The 17,971-nt window shown below is 38.2% G+C and overlaps 1 protein-coding gene across 2 annotated transcripts in view; it reads right to left on the reverse strand.

Moving 5' to 3' along the window:
• LOC115040964 (protein kinase C-binding protein NELL1) overlaps positions 1 to 16,584 on the reverse strand; it is a 348,772-nt gene extending 332,188 nt beyond the window's left edge. For both annotated transcript variants that reach the window (XM_029498153.1, XM_029498152.1), the window contains exons 1-2: positions 16,445 to 16,584; positions 13,787 to 13,849 (exon numbers count right to left, since the gene is read on the reverse strand). The gene's annotated coding sequence lies outside the window, so the exon portion shown is untranslated. The remainder of the gene's footprint in view (positions 1 to 13,786; positions 13,850 to 16,444) is intronic.
• Between the last annotated feature and the right edge of the window lie 1,387 nt (positions 16,585 to 17,971).

The raw sequence follows: 17,971 nt of genomic DNA on the forward strand, positions 1-17,971 counted from the left end.
ATTCCCAACAATATTTTACATGGCATTGAGTCCAGCTCTTTTTGTTTTAACAATGAGATATATGCCTCTGTAGAGGCAGCTGAGTGTAGATGGAATTAAAAGAAACTATAAGTCCTCTCATAAAATTCTACCCCTATTCTTTGAATCGCATACTGGGCCTCGAGTTTGTGATGTTCTGAAAAATCTTTCATAATTTAAAAGCTGTCACACAACAATCACATCAAACCTCAGTGTCATTTTTGGAAGTTTAAACTGAGGTAGCACTGGGGCAAGAGCATGCTAATCTGAAAGCTTTGTTGCTTCCACCTGACCAGCACTGTGGAAGCCAATTCCAGTGCATCATTGGCTGTGTATTTGCCAGTATTATACTCAGAAAAAAAATCCTCAACTGGTTCCAGTAAAATAAGAGTAAAATAAAGGCTACATTATATTAGATCTGAATTACCAGACATTTCTCCAGTAGGGGTGGGAATCTTTTACTATCTCATGATTCGATTCGATTCTTGGGACTTCAATTCAATTCCTAAACGATTTGATTCATAATGATTTCTGCTTCAATCTATAGCTGTGCAAAGGATCCTCATGATCTGGTCCAGTCTGCTTTGCCAAATGACAAATGGAGACATTAAAGTGTCTTTTTCACATTTATTAAGTTTGAAACATTTATCCATGCTGAGATGGAATTATTGCATAAAAGCAAAATCTCATATTGCTTAAGGAACAAAAATGAAAGTGTCCGAGACCGAAGACTAGACCAGACCAGAGACCGGATCCTTTCAGAGAGTAGAGACTAGACCAGACCAGTGCTAAGTCAAACCAGAGTCACTCACTGAGCTCACTGACTATCACTATCACTGACACTACCAAGAAAAACAACAATTTAAAAAAAAAAAAAAACAAATATGGGAAAATTTTTATTTGAATTATTGTAGTTTCCTCCTTGTTTTGGTGCCTACAGTGCATGCGTATGTTCCAGGACCGGCTCCGTGGTGACGTCAGGACGTCCCGCATACAAAATGGAGGCAGACAGCCTGCAGATTAGTTTTATTCATTAATTTTTTTTATCGATTCTGAAGCATAGTAAATGAGAATCGTGATTCTTATATGAATCAATTTTGCTGAACATCCCACATGATTAAAGACTTTGTGGTTCTTTTGTAAAACAAAAACTAATTATAATGTATCTTATGTAGGTTTAAACGTCCCCTTTTGTCTTCACTAAAAATACACACTTGCATTGTTATTCGGTGTATTCTTGAGGTCTAACAAATTTTGTTTAATGCATTTCCTTCCTGATAATCTTAACACCTTATGTTTACACACTAGTATTATTTTTCTCTATGATTGGTGCACAACAGTATAATTTGTTGGACAAGGACAAGATTTGCAACTATTGTGTGTGCCAACAATAGTCACAAGCAGCCTATTGATACCTTCAGCTGCTTCTACTGTCATGACCACCACTTTCCAGCTGAACAATTTCCACCAAGTCATTCTTCTTCTTCTAGTGTTTGCCGTGCCAAGCTTACTGTACAGCAGATGGAGATCATACATAACAAAAACCTAAGATGAGAAGGTCCTGCAATGCAAAGGGAGTAAGATAAGAATGGAACATCATTTTCCAGAATAATGATTGGGGGGGACCGACAGAGGGGGCTCACAAGCCAAAGTTGAGTGATGACTAGAAGTGATGGTACGGTGAGGAACAACACAGCCTACTGGGTCGAGGAACCAAAAGATTTGTAACCAGGAGAGCAATTGGTGATACAAACAGACTAGACATGAGTGAAAACCAGGCAGATGATTTGTAAACCAGAGGGTCCCAACATACACTTGATGACAATCAGACAGAAGCCAGTGGAAGCAGAACCAGAACTTGTAATTGGGGACAAAACACTAAGTTGTTTATGGGGATTACAATGAGGCAGGTTGAGGCACTATGCAACATTGATCAAAAGGATTAACAAGTTTATCAGCTGCACTAAAAAAAAATGTCACAAATTTGTGACACTAATTTAAGAACAGTAATGCTGAGATTTTTTTTAATAATTTCTTATATAAAATAAATAACTATACACATACTCTGTCATAATCAACTGGATTTATTTGTTGTAAAGGCTCCTCAATTTTAGAATGAAGTAGCAAAACACTTGGGTGTTCAGACCTGATGATCGGAGTTAAGAGCTTCAATCAGCTCAAGCAGTTTAATCAAAAGCAAGTGAAAACCTTAAACTAAAGACTGAGACTATAAACTAAATAGACGAACATTAAATGGGAAGTAGGGCCATTTTCCCCATACACTTCAATTCAACCTGGCTTCTTTTCATAACCAGTGGAGTTGCACCCTGACGGCTATTAAATAAAATACAAGTTCACAGCCTTTTTAGCATTGGCAGCGTGTACAGCCGTTTTTACATACAGTTTGGACAAGTCACGGTGAAAAGCCTACGTGGTCTTTAAGTTGATGATATCATTAACAACAAAGGCTTTATCAGTCAGGGATGAGACATTGAGCAGAACCCTTTTTCAACAGCTTCTAAACTTTGTAGACTTGTAAACTGTGGCAGAGTGGGATCGTAAAGGACGGCTATGGGTTTTTGGAAAATCCATCTGGGAGTCAGAGCATACAGCAGCCGGTCCCATTCTGTTATGGCTGGAAGTAGCAGTAGTCGTGCAGTTCTGTTCAGCCAGGTTAAACACACTTTAGACCTCTTGTTGTATTGAACAAAGATACAACAGATTAACTTTTTCATCTCATTCTCTCAAGGAAAAAACAAGACTATTTCTTCAAAATATTCAGATCTGCAACTTCTTAATGATAAATACTGAAACAGTATACATTTCCAATTGTCTTAACAATATCTTGTTGAATAATTACCAGATAAACTAATAATGACAACTGCAGAAAGACTACTTTTCAAAATGAACCTCTCTCAATGTGCCAAAAATATTCAAGTCAACAAAAAATTGACTCAATCAACAGAGCTAAAGATTTCTGCCAATATCAATCTTTTCATGATTTGTTTATATAACAGCAAGATGATGCCTATTATGACAATCACCAACTGGGAATTAGTTTAGCTTCTAGTTGTTTAACATTTACATCAAATACAAAGACTTTGAAGTCATGTATCAAAAGAAATAGAGAAAACTGTGCATCTAATCTAAAATATTGAATAAGTGACATTTTTAAAGTTGTTTTAATGAAAAGCTGTGGTCCATGATCATGTATGGAGTCGTGAGTAGGCCAATATATTTGAAAATGTATGAAAATATCAATGAGAGGAGGGAAAAATTATTCTGATGTGCAGAGGAATATCACAAGATTGAGCCTGCTTCTTAGTCAGGTCTCATAATCTAAAGAGAATACAAGAGAAGGCTAACAAAATTTAAAAGTGGTGAACATTCCTGAACCAGGATGCAGAAAGTCAAACAGAAGAGTGTCAGAAAGTGTCAGAAACAAGTGATACAAGCAAAAAAAGAAATCAAGAGCTCTGCTGAAGCATGGTTTGAAACATGACAACAGCCTGCATGTGCAGTGGCACTGATCAACCTCCAGCACGGGGGGGGGGCACCAAATGGATCCACATGTCTCCACCCAAGCCTGATAATGTATCAGACCTCTCATGAATAAAATAATCGTCCGCGAATGGGTTTCAGAGGATTATCTGCATGGATATCAGAATAAAGAATGTTGCCCATCAGACTGCAAGTTCAGATAAGCATAGGATAATACCAGATGATCATGCTTAGTAACATAATTAATTATTTCATCTGACAGAATAATATACTGAACATTGTGGAGTGAGTGGGATTTTTGTGTAGTGACAGATCTGCCTGCATTCACAACTAAATTAATTTTAGATGGCAACATGCTCTCCTTTCCAAACATGTGAGAACCCCCCCAGTATTTTGCAAAATTTATTCTTATACACAATATGACATTGATGAAATTGCTGTCTATCTTACAACATTGTAGTTTTCATAATTAGAATAATATACAAGTGTATGAGACGCTCCCTCTCTTTCCTGAGGATGTGCATAACCCCCATATGGAGGAGTGTGGGGCTGATGAAATAATGCCTCCAGGCATCCTACCACAACAACCAGGCTGGGGCTGCACAGTCACCAGTCAGTTGAAAACAGCTCAACATAGTGCTGAGCCTTGAAAGCTTCAACAAAAATGTACTGCCAAGAGTTCAATACAGAAAGAGCTTCTGTAGTGAAAGAAACAGTACAACAACCTCAAGCCCATTTTTAACGGTGTGAGCTACTAGAAAGGCTGAAATGCGATAGCATAGGCAGCATACAGAGTAAGCAATAAAATAAGCCTGAAAGCAATACTCATTATTTTTTTCCAGGTGACATGAAGTTAAACCAGTACCCAATCAGACCAATATAGGTATACAGGTACACCTACACTCATTTGCAAACACAAAACAACTGTTAAGATCAATTATTAGTTGCCAACTATTTTAATAATCAATTTGTTGGGTCTACAGTACGTTATTTTCAACAGAATAAGCAGTGAAAACGCCCATAGTGACATGAAGAACAACAGCGCTGAGACGGTGCTATCAAGAGGAAGTAAAAGTCATAGCAAAATTCCTACAGATGGATCATCATTATTGTTCAACTTCAACAAATCTTAAACACAATGCTTTGGTCTGCACATCTCTGACTCTGGAGCTAAAGTCCTGGGCTTTGCATGTCAGCAAGAGTGAACTCGCCTACAGCATCAAGTTGGAAAAGAAATTTAGGTTCAGAATGTGCACATCATCATCTGATTTACTTATTTTACTATAAAATTCTTAATCTGAACAAAAAATAACCAGTGTTTACAAATTACTACAGCAGCTCAGGGACTATCAATAGTGAATTTGCAATGTAGTCATTCGTCATCTATGAGCATACACTTTCATGTTTCATGTTCTGACATTTAAGTTTTCTTTCATTGGTCTTTATAGGACAGGAGGGACAATCTACCGCAGCAGTGACGCTCTAGCCACAGATGCCCATTCATCCGGCCTTTTGTTTGTCCTGGTGAAAGTCCCTGTCATTGGATCACAGCCCGAGTCATTTGTTACTGTAGCATTTGCTGTGTGAAACCATGAAGCGTGACGGACCATCTGGACCTGGGCACAAATCAAAGGGCCCATAATGCAGCAGACAGATGTTGTCCTCTGTTTGTTCACACACCTTCCTCTGCTGATGCAGACAAATTTTTACAGCAATCAAATTAAATGTATCCATGATCCAAACTCTATAGAGGATTTTTAAATAAAAAGAAACTGTCTTATTGTCCTATCAAAGCTCCTCTGTCCTTGGTTAACTGCCTTTTAAGCTAGATGCAGGAATAAAATCTAGTTGTCTTCAATGGCTGGCTGTTCAGCATTATGTTTACCAGTGCTAAAACCAAACCAACATGTCTGTTAAAGGCCTTTCTAGCAAAGGCGGGAGTCTTTTTACTATCTCATGATTCGATTAAAATTTTTGGGGCGATTCAATTGAAAACTATTTGATTCATAATGATTTCCGCTTCAGTCTAAAGGTCTGCAAAGGATCCTCATGATCTACTCCAGTACGCTTTGCAAAACAGAATGACTTTAAACAGGAGACATTAAAGTGCCACATTTATTAAGTTTGAAACATTTATCCATGCTTAGATGGAATTGTTGCATAAAAGATATTCCTAGACCAGACCCCTCCATAGAAAAACTGGAAAAAAAACAACAAAAAATTTATATGGGAAAAAAATTCACCGGAATTTGGGAAACAAAACAGATTTTTATAGGGCTCTAGGTAAAAACCAAAATGAGTCCAAATCTTTGCCTTCAACAAGGACGAGGCAGGTTGAAGCTCTCTTTCCTCCATTATTGTAGTTCCCTCCTTGTTTTGGTGCTGACTGTGCATGTGTATGTTCCAGAACCGGCTCCGGTGACGTCAGGATGTCCCGTGTACAAAATGGAAGCAGACAGCCTGCAGATTTGCTTTATTTTATTGTATTTTTCAGAGATTTCGGGACATTTTAAATCCATTCTGAATTGTAGTAAATGAGAATCGTGATTCTTATATGAATTGTTTTGGCACACCCCTATTTTCGAGCAGAACTTGATGTTCTAAACTTAGTGTGACTTCTGATCTCGATGGTTGTTTCAGAGCATAGTTACCATCTACTCCACCAAATCGGCTGCTTACACTGGACTGAAATTTTGTTAAAAATATTCAGAACATGCAAAATTGAGTAATTGTTCCAAACTTTCTGTAAAAGTCTAGCTTTTATGTGACTGCTTGATATGACTTTAATTATGCACTGCACACTCAAAACATGATTTAAAGAGCCAGTTGAGCCAGTCCTGATGTGTTCTACAGCCCTTTTGGTTTGATTCATCTTTTTATTGCTGTTTAGTATTCTCTGGTACCCCAGCCTTCAAGGTGCTGTAATTATTTGTACCTAAATGATGTTAGATGCCTCTCCCTGGTAGACAATCAAAGCTGTATTCTATTCATTTGCCCACCTGGATGTATGTTTAAAAAAAAAAAAAAATAAAACATTGGTTGTTATGTTGCAACATTGTCTTATTTGCTTTGCTGAGAGTCAGATGAGGTGATCAAAAAAGAACCACTTTGATATCAGTTCAGTAAACATAAGCTACAGCTAGCTGGGCAACTCTAAACTAGGGAAGACTGTGAACATATCTCTGTCTAACAGCTTTAGACTAATCAAAAACTAAAGCAACAAATTACTGTTTTATGCAGGCTCGGGACCAATAACTTCCTGGAGCCCTCAGCTTATTACCATAACTAACAAATAGAGTGTTATGTATACCAAGCTGTAACAGCAATTTGTCTTTTCAGACCTTTTTTTGTTCAGGTCAAAACAAGTGAGAAAGGAAATTATTAGGAGATGTTAAATCTGATATCATCAACCAGAAACCAATTAATGAGATCAAAGACTTTGTGCATATAGTGCACAGTACAACAGGCAGCTTTCTTTAAGATAAAAAGATTTGTATTATACTGTATGTTGTCTATGTAAAGGCTCTATGGAACCCAGGAAAATGAGAATGAAGTAAAAGGAGAACAGAGCGTCAAAGATACTTTTTTTTTAATCCAGATTCTTCTCATTTTGCTTCAGAGAAAACTTGTGCTGAGAAATTCTAAAGAATATACAGGCTTCCTATTGTCAGGGGGAGGACAAATTACAATTTAAAACCCGCAAGGTATGGAGCCGTATCTTTAACTCCCCTTGAGCCACCTCTGTGATCTAAAGAACGCCCTCGCTCACCCAATTGTTTCACGAAGGCAGGGCCAATGATTTCTCCTGTTGTCTTGTTGCTACCAAGTACCAGACCACAACACAGGTGCTAATTCACACACATTTCAGTTAAGTCCTGAGCCTAAGGGAATTGGATATTGGATCTATCAGTCCTGCACCCCCTTGTGACAAAGGAAGGCTTCAACTCTGCCAAATCAAAGAGCTGTACATTTCCAATCAAGACATGTTCCCTGCAAATAATTCTTCATGAATTTATGTCTGGAATTTACCCAATAGTGAAGAATGGTAAAAATAGTTTGAGCTGCAGTGTCTCTCACCAAATGGCAAATGTAGGCTTTTAATTATCCAATGGAGAGTTGGTTTTATAGGTAGAATAATGTTTTCCTTACTGAGACATGTGAGGTTGTCAGGAATTTTAATGAAAAGGTCCACAAACAAAAGAAAAGCTGGTACAAACAAGAAAACAACTTTGTTTCCAAGTGATTTTCTACCATGAGGTTAATGGTGTATAGCACTGAGTGAAGTAATGATGTTGTCTGGGCTAATTAGTTTCCTACATGCCTCCCTAATAGTTATTCAGTTCATCTGTCAGTGATTCCTCTCATTGACTGCTGTACAGACAACAGATGCACATGTACAGCGTTTCCACTATACCATACACCATCAACTCGATTTGCCTGTTATGTTACCTACAAACTATTATTAAATATATTTGCTCAGAAAATCTTTCTGCCTCGTGCAAGGTGTAATATCACAAAGGCCCTTCTTATGGCTGTAAAAGAGGTGTTAAATGTAAAAAGAGTGAATGAATAAAGATTTTGCCATTGTTTTCTCCAAAGTAAATTGTGAAGTCCACTTCCCTCTGCATTGTCGTAAAGAAATATTTCAGACATTTGAAAGCATGTTGAGAAAGAGCTGGTTTTTTAGTGCCAGTACTGTTGCTGTCATCTTTATTCCTCAGAAGTTAGATTTTCGACCACTTCAAAAGGTTTTGACTCACAATAGTTAAAGAGTTTGAGTTATTTGTTTACTTCAGTCATCGTCAGTAACCAACTTCTTCTGTGGGCTAAAAATAACTGAAGCACTGTCTTTGTTAAGTCACCTCCTACCAACAAATCAGACCACTGTGTATTAGTTAACTGCTGTTTACTTTCAAGTACAAGCACTCACTACCACACTGCCAAAGCTTTCAAGTACTGACAAAATTGCCAGTTTCAGAGAGGGAATTCTCTTGTTTTGCCAAGGCAATTTATTTTGAAAGACTCATTAAAGGATAACATTATTTTTCTTGGCATCTTGTTTCCTAACACCTCTAGGTAAGATTCGCAACTATAAATTATCATTCCTTTGGAATGAGCACATGAATTTACGGCATCACATCTTCACTGTGTATAGCCAGAGTTATCTAAAAAATTAAGAAAATCAAATAATCACCTGACTTATTAAGCTGTTTATAATATCTATGCCACTTATAAATAATAAAAAAATGTTCTAAAAGTCAATGTGTCAAGTCCTCCAACTATTATTGTAATTATTTTTCTTGACAATACTGCTGTGTGTTAGTAGCCACAGGAAAAGCTCAACTTTCTTCTTAAGAAAAATGCCAGTGCAATCATTATTCTATTTGAGTCCTCCTTTAAATATCAATGTAAATACATATATTTACCTGTTCTTAGGCCATAGCATGTTAACTCACTGATTACTGATTATTAGAAATTAACACCACACCTCATGAGGAACCAAGCCTGTTTGAGAAAAGACCTGCCACACTCAGTATCAGATTTTGTTCAACATGTTGGAAACTTTTCTTTGAGATTTTTCTAGATGTTGATGTGATTCCATCACACAATTGCTGTAGATTGTCAGTTGCACATTTATGCTGACATCCTCAATGTTCTAACACATCGTAAAGGTGTTCTGGTGGTCTAGTGACTAGGGAAGCCTCTGACTTCAATGCAATCCCATTTTCACTAAACCAGTCAACTTTAATTTGTGACATGGAGCATTATCCAGATCTAACCCTTTAGAAAATGGACAACTGTCCCCACCTTAGTGGACTGCTGACATATTGCAGTCTGCATAAAATAAAATTAAAAAAATAAAAAAAAAAGTATTATTATCTACTCTAAAAAGAATTTAATTAAAAGAAAATGTAAACTGAACAACTGAAATATCACATGGCAATCACAATGGATTTTTTTTTTTTGCCGCACATTTGTCCCAACTGCACACGTGTCACTGCTGCCACATGATTGGCTAATTTGATAATTTAACAAATAAGCAAGTATCCATGTATTTATAATATAATTCTTTAGATCTGATAGATGTGTAGATCAGTATAAGCCGGTCACTGTCTATTAATTTTCATTCTTTTCATCATGCAATACATTCATCTTTTACCACTTATCTGTTTCTGGGTCATGGGGGGTGCTGGAGCTAATCCCAGCTCACACTGGGTGAGGGCAGGGTCACTCTGGACAGGTCGCCAGTCCATCACAGGGCCAACACACAGAGACAGAGACCAACAACCACTCACACAATTTAGAGTCACCAATCAACCTAAACAAGTATGTCTTTGGACAGTGGGAGGAAACTGGACTACCCAGAGGCAACCCACACAGGCAAGAGAACATGCAAACTGCACACAGAAAGGCCCAAGGCCTAGGAACCAAACCTCCAATCTTCTTGTTGTGAGGCAACAGCACTAACCACTATGCTGCCATTCTGCCTCAAATATATGGTCATTTTATTGCAATTCTAGCAATCTCTAATGGATGTTATCCCCTGCTGACAGATGACCAAACTAATGAGAGTTTTGTAGGTGGGATAAAGAATACGGATGATATCTTCTGTGGCTTCCAGACCCAGAGAAACACAACAGGAGCAAGTTACCATAGTAAAACAATTCTCAAAGTCATGTATTTAATAGAGTCACTTAAATAATTTAATTTCTCACAGAGAACATGAGTCTCTGCCGATGACAAGGAGGGCAGCGTGGTGTATACATTCAATAACCTCTACTACCAAAAGATGTTATTGTTGGGCTGAATAATTAAGTGAAACAAAATACCAGTTGAGTGTGATTATCAGGCTACATTCTGCTGCCACCATGTAACAATCCAATTAGCATGTGCTGTTGTACATACATCTGACGAGGGTTGCAGGAGTCTTATTGCTTTCTCCCCGGCAATCTTTTGTGATAATGCTGCACATCACTAAAGACATCTTAACACCAAACAAAACAACTCAAATATTAAGCATCTTGCCTCTAAACTTAATTCTTGTCAAGACACTTGACAAAAGTCTCTCAGAGACAAATGTGGACCATTTTAATAGTAATTATTACAGATGGGTATGAAACCCGAGATCACAAAAATACCTAAAATCTGAGAACATTTTAAACTTCGTCACATTTGATGCAATCAAATGCAAGCTGGAGGGACACTGCAGGGATTGCATGATTTGCCTTAGCATGGCTGAACAATCTTTTAATTTAGCATTTTTATCAAGGATACCTACTGCAAACTTTCACGATATTACAAAAAAAGACTAATAGATTAGCCGCCAACAAGCTGTGGCCTTGCCTAACATAGGTGTCTCGATTTGAGATGTAACAGACTCTCTACATTGCTGTCGTTGTTCTGAAAGCAGCAGCTTGGAAACAGCGCTGACCTCCATAATGGCTCAAACACACAGATGGGCATATTTTCGCCCTCTGTTCTTGTTCCTAAAAGGAGGCTGTGCTGGAGAGTTAATATCCTGTTGTCAGCAGAGCAGGTCCAGTATGTTGAAGGGCTGTGTTAAACAAAGAGGCAGAACCTCATATCTGTCTGGTCTGTATAGTAGGATATAAAACATATTTTTAGATATGTGCGGTGCTTTCCTTAGAAAGCTCGCAGGTGTAACAAAATACGGATGATGGACACAGCATAATGTGTGTTCTGTAATGTTGAACACGTCACTTGCATTAGTCGCTACGTTATTTTCAATCCAAGAAAATGCAATTGAAGTTATTTTAATCTTGAAAGCTCACAATCTGCAAATCTCCCCACTTCCCTGTCTGTTATTTTGAACGGTCTTGTCAATAATTGAAGCAGACACAAATTATCATCTCATGAATTTCATCAGACTCTGAAAATGCACATTGCACTCAGAACTGGAAGGTTAATCCTCGAGTAATCGAATGCACTGCAAAAAAAAAAAATTTTAAATTTGAAAGGTGAAAAATAACACGTGAATGTTAAACCAAAGACGTATATAGCTTGAAATTAATATGCAATAATTTGAATTAAAAGACTATTTCAAGCCAATTACAAACATTCCCCAATACATAGTATAAGCAGGATTTCCAAGATATAAAAAAATGCAAAAGTTTAACAATTTAGTTAAGTTTAGTTAAAAAGGCATCTCTCCATTCAATACATTTTTGCTGGGGCATACAGTTTAATTATGGAATTTAGTGTTTAATCCATCATCAGGTGTGTTGCCTTTCATGGCTGTATTTTCTGTCTGCTGTAGATCCTTAAAATTGTGGGCTTTTTCACTGTTGATCTTACAATAACATGATCTGGATTAGTTCATAGTTTTTGTGTTTACTCTAAAATATAAACTATAGGATAAATATATTAAATCACCAAAAATAAATAGTTATGAAAGAGAAAGTGAGGAGGAAATCTGCCTGATTGCCTTGGGGTCTATTCACACACTGCCCAAACTTCCTGAAATGGCTGATTTGAGAATTATGAGAATTTTATAAGAAAACCCAGTAAACGAATGATATTTTGCAGGATGCTTAAATTGTGAGACTAATGAACCATTTATTAAATGAGTCAATGTTGGAATTCACTATACAATTTGAGAGTGGATCTTGCCAGCCTGATAATTACTGATGTAGACAACTTACACACTCACGTTTATCTCAATGTTCATAATCACATTAGCCTCACAGCAGGCAAACAATTAAAAGGGGGTTTTAAGGCCTATTCAGACCAAAAAACAAAAAAAACACTGTGGCAAATCCAAATCTTTCCCAAGTACTACGAGGACTGGACAGTGGCAGGCTAAAGTGCTCTGCATCCAGTATCAAGAGCTCAGCATGGTTAGACATCAGTTAGAAAAGGGAAAATCTGTGCTTATTCACATGGCAGGCAACCACATCCCTCCTCCTGTGCTGCTACTGTCAAGATGGGCAGCGGATCTAATGCCAGGCTCTCAGGGACATGAATAGATCACAATTTGCTATGAGTAAGTATGAAAACATTATTTAAAAACCTTATCAAACATATCAATCTGTAATAATGAAAAATACCCAAAATCTAAGCATAACACATATTCTTGCACTTCATAATGGAATTTATTACATTAGTCGTGGCTGTGGAGGTAAATATTTAAAAAAAAAAAACAAAAAAAAAAAACTTAAGTATCAGAGCTAGGGTTTTAATAACAGAATGACAGAGAGGGCAAATAGCAAAGATTTTTTAGTGATGGTTAGGTATTACAAAGAAGAGGCAAAGAACAACAATCCTGCAAAGGTAAAATATGAAAACGTACACTCGTATTTTCCAAGGTTTATTCTGCCATAATGTCTGCAGGGTTATATTTCTGAGTTTGCACAAGAACCACCACAGTAGTGAAGGGCGGATCGATCCCATGGTATTGATATATCGATACTCGCACGTCGGCCGTTTTGGTATTGACTACTCTGTTAAAGTGTCGACTATTAATTAATAAATGTGAAATAAAAGCGCATGTGTGTATTCCAAATATTTTTTTAGGTAACTTACTCAGTGTTTTGTGCTGAAACACCCGCAGCCCGCAGCATATTGAACTGGTCATCCAAGTCACGTGACCAGATGAGCCGCAAGTTGTGTGTTTACATTAAGCTAGCAACAACACGGTGTATCACCCATCACTACACCACAGCTTGTAGGCTACCTCTAGGTTTCCCCACACTCACACTCACAAATGTCTGCTCACCAAGCAAGTGAGCCAGCGAGAGAGATTGATTCATTTCTTTTGCACTTCAATTATGACACCACACCATTAAAACCTGATTCACCTCCCCACAACAGCCCCCCCACCCCCCCACCCCCCCAAAAAAAAAAACAACAGGCAGCTGAGTAAGCTGCAATATATACTACAAAAGACACATACAGTACAAGTCAGCCTAAATCGCACAACAGGTTCTTTCATTTATCTGAAGACACAAAGTCTTGTTGCTCTCATTCAAACGCAATGCTGAGATGTCAGAAGCTCTATTAGATAAATTTTATGTTTTTTTTCTCAGGTAAAGGTTTTAAAATATATGTTGAGGCAGCTACAGAAGGAGTTTAATGTGATTTTTTGGTAGAAGGACTGAATGAAATTAGCCTGATAGCTACAACTGGAGTTTGCGCTTTTTAAATGATTCATCATGACTGGATTCATTAGTAACAGATTTGGTCCATTCTTTGCTTGTTGCACCTTCATTAACCTCACAAAGCTTATCAGTAGAAGTTAAAAGTTTACCTTTGAATGACAGTGGTGACTGACAAGGAGGTGAAAATATTGTTGACACTTGGCTTCAATCTGCTGGAAAGACAAGATGAAAAAGTAAACTCACACAGTTTCCACAGTAAATTATTAAATACCTAAAAAATGAAAGATGATGTGATATTTCTCACAGAATTAAAGGAGAAGTGTGAACTTTGGTCAGACAACTAATTTTATGAAATTTCAGGTGGCAGCACTATCTAAGTTACCAAGACTATACACAACAAAATGTCCAACTGGAATATTATAGAAAAGGATGCTGCATCAAAAAAAGGCATTCAGTCCAAACTCTGCAGCTTTGTAAAGACAAAAACACCAGCAGAGGAAAAGCAATTGGTTTAGTAAAATGTCTTCCAATCAATACTAATATGAAAAAGATCTTTTTTTTTTTTTTATACAATTCAAATTTCAGAGCAGTTTCTTTGTTCATCATTGACCTAAATGTTTATCCCTTTTATTCTTCACTTAGATGTCAAAGTTTGATTTCAAACATTGTACAGAAACTGAATGAGAATTTTATCTTTTCACAAATAAAACCTACAAAAGAGGTAGTTACGGAGTTCATCTTTCTATCAGCGAACGCCATACAGTGATTTCCATTTGTATCATATAGAAAGCTCCTGCACAATACCAACTCCCACCACTACCTTCACCCACTCTGTCAATTCAAAGATATAACAATAAAAAAAATAAATAAATAAAATAAATCACCTTTCAGATGCACTTTCAATATTCCACCTGCGATGTTTACTGGACTCCGGGAGTTATTCTGTGTATTCTGTGTTCAATGAGTGTTTCTGTAAATGTTTTAATGATCACTTTCTCTCAATCTATCCTGTCGTCTTCAATTATCAATTTGAGTTTCTTACATATTGCCTCAAGAAGCCCCAAGAAAGGGGGAGACTGCATTCAGGGTTTCCCTTACTTGTGGTAACAGTCTGAGGAGGATTGTTCACTGAAAAAAATTTTTCAGAGTACTGTGTCAAAGAACTGGAGTGGCCCTAGACATGTTTAGGATGTACTGGAACACCAACTGCAAGCCAGGCTTTATAACTCAAATCAGGCCTAAAGCCCGGCTACACTCTTTACACTCTTTACAGTTTGGTTCCAAATCCTGTGTAAAAGCACTGTGAGAGGAGAAGAAGCTTTTACAGCTGTGTGCGAAAGCCCACAGTTTTGTTCACATTTGTGCTCACAAATGTTTTAGAAATGCCTAATATTTACATCAGTATCATAATGAAAGAAGATCTCAGCTATCTGGGAGGCAAAAAGAGTTGCCTGCAGTTATTTCAGAGTACAACCTGCCTGAAATATATTGGTTACTTTCATATCATTAACGGTCATAGCTTTGTTTTTATGTTGCCTTTAAGTTCAAAAGTAAGAACAGCTATTTTTCTTGTAACCAGGTGTCAGGAAATCCTTTTGAACCTTGACAGGATAAACACAGTGTGGGTTATCATTCCTGCAGGGCTACACATTAGATAATGTGACCATACAGTAGACTGGATGGCAGCTATGGATGCCACAGTCTTTTACTGTTTTCACCCCCCAGTATAATGTCCAAGCACTGGACAAGACACATTTTGCTCAACCTGAAAAAAATATCTTGCAACTGCAGGTCTACACAATCAGTTTTAGATTTGTCGTAATTTGTACGGTAATTTATTGTATTTTTGTTGCTACTGATGAAATGCATTTGCAGGGACATACTTTTTGAGATTCAAATAAATCTAATACGAAAAAGTATGCCACTTTGTATGATAGCTTTAATTCAAAAGTTTGAGAGAAGACACAGGAAATCACTTTCTGAATTTGAGTGGGAAAGCAGTGATGTGTCATCACGCTCATCTGGACTGTTTCTATAGAAAAACTAGCAGCTATTTCCACCTGATGTGTTTTCCTCTGCAGGCAAATACAACAATTTTGTGAGAAATGACTGGAGTCATATGACATTATGGAACATCAGTGAGTTCACATGAACTCAGGAGAGGTCTGTTCGTACTGACTGTGTATCTTAAGTCACTCATTCAAATGAGCACCAGAGTCTCTTTCCTTCTATAAGATCAGAGAGCCGTCTCACGTCAACAATGTGCTGGGCCCGCTAAACAGCAGCTTTCAAGTTTCACTTTTCTTTCTCGTTCCCTTAAATTATGTTTCCATGTTGTCAAGGAGTCACTCCACGTAATCTGAAAATGACCTCAGATTAAACTGCAGTCTGGCACATTTTTACAGCAATCCTTAATGAGCTGGGGGAATTACAGAAAAATTAATCTCTATAACCGAGCGGCTGTGCGGAGGGGAGACACACACACGTACACAGAGACACACACAGACACACACACAGAGACACACACACATACATATACACACACACACACACACACACACATATACACAGAGACACAAACAAACAGACAGGCAGGCACGCACGCGCGCACACGCACACGCACACGCTGCGCTGACTACACACACGTCTCCACTCCTTTCCCGGTTTGTCAGTATATTGATCTGACTGTTTTCGAGGCTAACTAAGGTAGAGCACACACACACACACACACACACACACACACACACACACACACACACACACACACACACACACACACACACACACACACACACACACAGTCTCACCTTTGGGAGCAGAGGTGACCAGGTGTGTTCTGTCGACCAAACGGAGAAACGGACATTTCCGCCAATAAACAGCCTGATTTCGCGGGCTTTTTTGGACCCCACCCCCCGGACTTCGTGCGGGACAGCGTTGGCAGACATACGATAATTATCGTATTCGTCATATAATTTTATCATAATTGAAAAGGTTCTGTACTGTAAGATGTTTGACACCATCAACACATAGCTAAGTTCGTTGATTAGCAAACACAAGCAGGATACGCATACGTCCTGCGCTTGAGTTAAGGCATCGTGTCACGTGCCTCTTTACAGCCAATTAACGCACCAGATGACGCAACGCTGCCTGACGCTGCTTCAGCATTTCCCCTCTGCCGGCACTGATGCTGGGCTTCATGCTGGGCTTCATGCTGTAAATTGATCATTGTTCTTTTACATCATCACCTGTCCCTGCTCTTTTACTTAAGCATTTGTAAACATCTGCACTTTTCGAGGCCAGCTCTTAAAGTGCACTATTTTAGCACATTTTTATCCACTTGCCTTTGTTTCCCTATTTTTTCAGGGGAAGCCTGCAACAGTCTCTGTATTTCTGTATGCTCTCTGCAGGTAAATGCTACTCATACAGTCCCAACTTTTGCTGTTTACCTGAAGCTCAAATGAACTCCCAACTCCTCAGCGCTTGCCAGCAACAAAACATGGAACAGTCAACAGCACAGAAAAGATGTTTGCCTGAAACTGCAAAACTGCTTTGCCTGATGGCTTTGTGATTTCACCAAGTGACCACCTATCCTCTGTCATTCGTAAGTGTGACTGAAGATCCAGCTGTAGGTGGTGGTTATGACTCTCTTAACAAGCAGCTGCAGAGCAGAGCTGACAAACTGATGGTGAAGGAAACCTGTCTTTATTCAAAAAGCAGCCATCCAGCACAAGAAACGGAGAGGGCATTATTCCAAGATCAGAGTGGATATTGAGGACTGGTCTAAATTGGAAACCAAAAAGGGTGAAACCAGATGAAATCATGGGCATCCAGTCATGTACCCAAGATGGAAAAACAAAAAAGTATTCAAGAGTAAATTGCTCCTTTCTTTTCTGATAGAAACAAACGAGTGAAATAGAAAATACTTTTTATGCTAAGACAGAGCCCATAGCTGCGTTGTATGTAAGCTCCCTTCAGATAACTCATGGCTACAAATGTTGACGAAGATATGGATCGAGCAAATGTGGAAGAGTTGTGTCATAGCTCATGTTTTCTGAGAAGAGGAGCAATTTGGGGGACATAGCAAAAATAAGGCATGCAAATCACTCATTTAAATAATTAAAATAATTTCTGTGGACTGTAAACACACAAATGCACTCGATCAGTAGTTGAAAAACTATTAAAAACTGTGATTAGCTTTGGACCCAATGCAGGCATTCATTCAGTCATCTTCAACCACTTATCCATTTCCGGGTCGGGGGGTTCTGGAGTCAATCTCAGCTCACTCTGGGTGAGGGCGGGGTCACCCTGGACAGGTCGCCAGTCCATCACAGGGC

The sequence above is a fragment of the Echeneis naucrates genome, chromosome 3, assembly GCF_900963305.1.
Source record: "Echeneis naucrates chromosome 3, fEcheNa1.1, whole genome shotgun sequence".
Taxonomy (NCBI): Eukaryota; Metazoa; Chordata; class Actinopteri; order Carangiformes; family Echeneidae; genus Echeneis; species Echeneis naucrates.